The following is a 4,961-nucleotide window of genomic DNA, read 5'->3' as shown; positions in this document are numbered from 1 at the left end:
AGGGTTAGGGTTAGGGTTAGGGTTAGGGTTAGGGTTGGGTTAGGGTTAGGGTTGGGTTAGGGTTAGAGTTGGGGTTAGGGTTAGGGTTAGGGTTAGGGTTAGGGTTAGGGTTAGGGTTAGGGTTAGGGTTAGGGTTAGGGTTGGGTTAGGGTTGGTTGGGTTAGGGTTGGGTTAGGGTTGGTTGGGTTGGTGTTCAGGTTAGGTTTTGGTTAGGGTTAGAGTTGGGTTAGGGTTGGGTTGGGTTAGGGTTAGGGTTGGGTTAGGGTTAGGGTTGGGTTAGGGTTGGGTTAGGGTTAGGGTTGGTGTTAGGGTTAGGGTTAATTACAATTAAAGACTCAGATTTTAGTCAGAGCCTTTACCGTGAATCGAAGTCATGTCTCAAGCTTGGAAGGCAGCTATTTAACCCCTGAACCACCATCACTTTTGGAATAAAGGAACCAATAAACCTATTATTACAATTTTCTGTAGTCGCAAACTCCCGTCCATTCCGGGACCTCCTTGGAGGATTTACTACCCATGTTTAATAAATCCTTGCCGCTCCTAGTAGCTATGGTCCTATTATTATAATTTTCTATGATCTATGTACGTGTTGTTTTTACCGTTAGTTTTTACCTAGTTATTTTCGTTGTTCTCCCGTTTGGAAACTTTATCTATAGTGTTGCATTTGTTGGACATGAAATCTTACCCGTACAAATATAAGCTATTTCCCCGGGGGCGTAAAGTCCCAGTTAATAACCTATTATTTTGTGTCAGAGGACTTTTAAAGTTAATATCACGTATCTTACTCCGCTATATTAGGTTTCCCTCTCTCGTGGAACCTCTTGTCTATAGATTCGGCTCAGATTTATAGATCTCAGTTTCCCTCTCCACCTTTTTTGATACTTCTTTCAGTATTGAATAAGTGCAGTCACCCTGCCCGAGCAGAACCACCCTTCCTTCTCACAAAGCCTATTTAGGTATGTCTTTTGAATTAATGGCTGTCCCATCTGCACAACACGACTGCACCCGTCAACACCTGTTTCAGTATCTCGGCTTAGTCTCGGGACTTGCCTCTCATGACTAAGATTAGTTTAAATTATGGCAGTGCACCTTGCCCCAGGTCTTTTTGCGGACCTGTCTCTGTGTATCGGTCATACAAAACCCCTTGGATCTGTTTGGAATAGCAAAGGTCCTATTATTGATAAATTCTAAACATTTTAGAACATTAAATCAAGGATAACTTAAATCATTCCCCCCAGAATCGAGAATATAGGCTACTGACCTTGTCGCTGACTGGGAAAAGCAATGTTCATTGGATCTCGTCACCACCTCTGTCGTGTACCAGTTCACCACTGGCCTGAAATAAACTCTCAACTCAGAGGTCAGGTCTTTGTCTTACGGATCCTGGATCCGCCCGTGCACGGTTTTCAGCAGTTCCTTGGAACGACAGAGGCAGATTTTGAGTTCCGACTCGAAGGAACAAATTGTTAAAGGAATTTTGATTCCTGTTTATTAACCAATTCAATTAAAACACTGCCCATAAATAAGAATTTGTAAGATAATTATCAGCCAAATGGACAGAAAAAAAAATCTTAAAATCAATCAATCAATAGCATTTATTCTCGAGAGTATTGATCATAATACATTTTACATCAGGTTATATAATAAATATGATGTCATAGGTTTTAATGTCCATCCTCCTCTCGGATACAATGGCAGTATAGTTAGCGTTCTCATTACTGTCTGCCACCTGTTAAACTATCTGCAACCAACCCAAGGTCTTTCCCCTCCCTGGGTAGAGACATCATTCTAGCCTGTCTGTCTGCCACCTGTTAAACTATCTACAACCAACCCAAGGTCTTTCCCCTCCCTGGGTAGAGACATCATTCTAGCCTGTCTGTCTGCCACCTGTTAAACTATCTACAACCAACCCAAGGTCTTTCCCCTCCCTGGGTAGAGACAGAATGTCCTGTAAGGAACACATCATTCCAGCCTGTCTGAAGATAACTCCATTCTTTCTAATAAGGAACATATTACACTCAGCATTATGATTATAATAAGTTTCATTCATACAGTAATGTCTAAGTCAAATGTATACATATTTTAGTCATTAAACACAAAAATCCCGTAACAGGTTCTCAATCAGAGGCAGCTGTCAATCGTTGTCCCTGATTGAGAATCATATATAGGTGGCTTGTTTTGTGTTGGGATTTTGTGGGTGTTTGTTTCCTGTGTCAGTGTTTGTGCCACACGGGACTGTGACGGTTAGTTTGTTTGTTATTTTGTATAGTGTCTTGTTTTCGTGTATATTAAATCATGGAAACTTACCACGCTGCACATTGGTCCTCCGATCCTTCTCGCCTCTCCTCGTCCGAGGAGGAGGAAGAGCTAGACTGACGTTACAATCAGCAACACAGGTAGCTTTCACATGGCTGTGAATGAGCTGAGAGACAAAGCAAGAAGAGCATTCTATGCCATTAAAAGGAACTTCACAATTGAAATTCCAATTAGAATCTGGCTCAAAAATGTTCAATCAGTTATAGAACCAATTGCTCTATATGGCAGTAAAGTATGGGGTCCACTCTCTAATAATGAATTTACCAAATGGGACAAACATCCAATTGAAATATTGCATGCAGAGTTTTGCAAGACTGTATTGCAAGTACAAAGAAAAACTCCAAAAAACGCATGTAGGGCAGAATTGGGCCAATACCCCCTCCTCATTCGAATAGAAAAAAGAGCCATCAAATTTTACAACCATCTAAAAACATGTGACCCTAAAACATTCCATCACACAGCTCTACAATGTCAAGAGATGAAACCAGAGAAGAGTCCCCTCAGCCAGCTGGTTCTGAGGCTCAGTTCACCAACCCAAACCAACCCCATAGAGCCTCGGGACAGCCCTCAGAAAATCTGGCCCAACCAAATCATCACAAAACAAAAAGAAAAATATATCACCTATTGGAAAGACACCACAAAAAATGAAAGTAAACTTCAACGCTACTTGGCTCTAAACAGACAGTACATGGTGGCAGACTATCTGACCACTGTGACTGATAGAAAACTGAGAAAAACATTGACTAGGTACAGACTCAGTGAGCACAGTCTGGCTATAGAGACCGGTCGTCACAGACAAACCTGGCTGCCCAGAGAGGACAGGCTGTGCTCACTCTGCTCCAGGGGAGAGGTAGAGACAGAGCTGCATTTCCTATTACACTGTGACAAATACTCAGACCTAAGAGCATATTTCTTTCCCAAAATTCTAATTCAATACAAAGAATTTGAAACTATAAAATATGAAGAAAAAATCAAATATTTATTGGGTGAAAAGCCAAAATGTGCAGTTTTGGCAGCCAAATATGTGTCCTCCTGCCACAGCCTGAGGGACAGCCAGTGAAAAATGCAAAATAATGTTGATAATATTTCCCATTTAGTTTAGTTTTGTTTTGTCTTTCATACCAGGTCATATGTCTTCTCAGTCATGTTGACACTGGTCTACTACACTGGTCTACTACCATTGCTTTAATGTATTGTTGTTCTGATTAATATTGTTGTTGTAGCTGTTATTAATGGTAATCCCATGTCCACTACTACTATTATTATTGCTGTTAGTCCCACCATTTATTTATATATAAATATTGTGGCAAACCTCTTCAAGGTTATGAGCATTTGTCACAAATTAAGTGGGAAACTGTCACCAAATTACCCCAGAATGAGAGTTCTTTCGAACAGGACAGTACCTGTGTGTTTGTCTCTCCGTTCTGGTCCACCCAGGTCGTAGGCAAGGTCAAGGATAGCAGGGTTCGGTACACGAATCGGGTTCTCAGTAGGTCCAGGTCCAAACACCAACAGGTAAGTCCAAAACAGTCCAGCTCATACACAGTAAATCCAGCCAATATCTATTGTCTCTTTCTCTATGGTTCACAGATCCTTCCAGCCCTCACTTCCCCTTCCTGGTTTTTCTTGACCCTTTATCTGTGTGTTGGCTCCACCTTCTGAGGGTTCCCCTTGCTTCTGGGACTTGTAGTTTTGGCAGTCGGCCATTTTGTGATCTGTAGTTCTGATCGGGGTGGCCATTTTAGTGATCGGGCAGAGCCCGTTTATTAGTTCTGCTCTCACATATCTGCCATTTATCACTCGACCCCCTTCTTTGCCACAATATATATATATTTTGTATATATATACATATATATTTAATTTAAATTTTTCGATATGTATACTTTGACAATGTAAGTAATAATGAACTTGCCATGTCAATAAAGTCAATTGAATTGAATTGAATTGAATTGAGAGAGTGAACAGCGAGGGCAGAGAGAGAGAGCAGAGAGAGAGAGCTGAGAGCAGAGAGAGCTGAGCGAGCAGAGCACAGAGAGAGCATAGAGAGAGAGCAGAGAGGGCAGAGAGAGAGCAGAGAGTAGGCTGAGAGAGTAAAGAGAGAGAGCAGAGAGAGCAGAGTGAGAGAGAGAGGAGAGAGGGCAGAGTGCGAGAGAGCAGATGGAGAGAGAGAGAGCAGAGACCAGAGAGAGAGCAGAGAGTAGGCTGAGAAAGCAAAGAGAGAGTGAGAGAGCATAGAGTGAGAGAGCATAGAGTGAGAGAGCAGAGAAGGCAGAGAGAGAGAGCAGAGAGAGAGCAGAGAGAGCAGAGGGAGAGAGAGAGCAGAGAACAGAGAGAGAGAGCAGAGAGAGAGTAGAGAGAGACAGCAGAGAGAGCAGAGGGAGAGTAGAGAGAGCAGAGAGCAGAGAGAGAAAACAGAGAGGGTAGAAAGAGAGCAGAGAGAGAGCAGAGAGAGAACAGAGAGTGCTGAGAGAGCAGAGAGAGCAATAGAGAGCAGAGAGAGCAGAGAGAGTGAGAGAGAGCAGAGAGAGCGGAGAGCAGAGAGAGCAGAGAGCAGGCTGAGAAAGCAAAGAGAGAGTGAGAGAGCATAGAGTGAGAGAGCAGAGAGAGAGCAGAGAGAAGCAGAGAAAAGAGAGAACAGCAGAGCA

The 4,961-nt window shown here is 42.7% G+C and overlaps 1 long non-coding RNA gene across 1 annotated transcript; it reads right to left on the bottom strand.

Moving 5' to 3' along the window:
* Positions 1-334: 334 nt before the first annotated feature.
* LOC139569518 (uncharacterized) lies at positions 335-4,130 on the bottom strand. Its single transcript, XR_011673911.1, has 3 exons — positions 3,720-4,130; positions 2,308-2,422; positions 335-1,416 (listed from the first exon to the last, which is right to left on the bottom strand). It is a non-coding gene; the product is annotated as an uncharacterized lncRNA (long non-coding RNA).
* Between the last annotated feature and the right edge of the window lie 831 nt (positions 4,131-4,961).

Source organism: Salvelinus alpinus, chromosome 1 (assembly GCF_045679555.1).
Source record: "Salvelinus alpinus chromosome 1, SLU_Salpinus.1, whole genome shotgun sequence".
NCBI lineage: Eukaryota > Metazoa > Chordata > Actinopteri > Salmoniformes > Salmonidae > Salvelinus > Salvelinus alpinus.
Note: the sequence above shows the minus strand (reverse complement) of the source record. Positions and strands in the feature narration are given on the sequence as shown.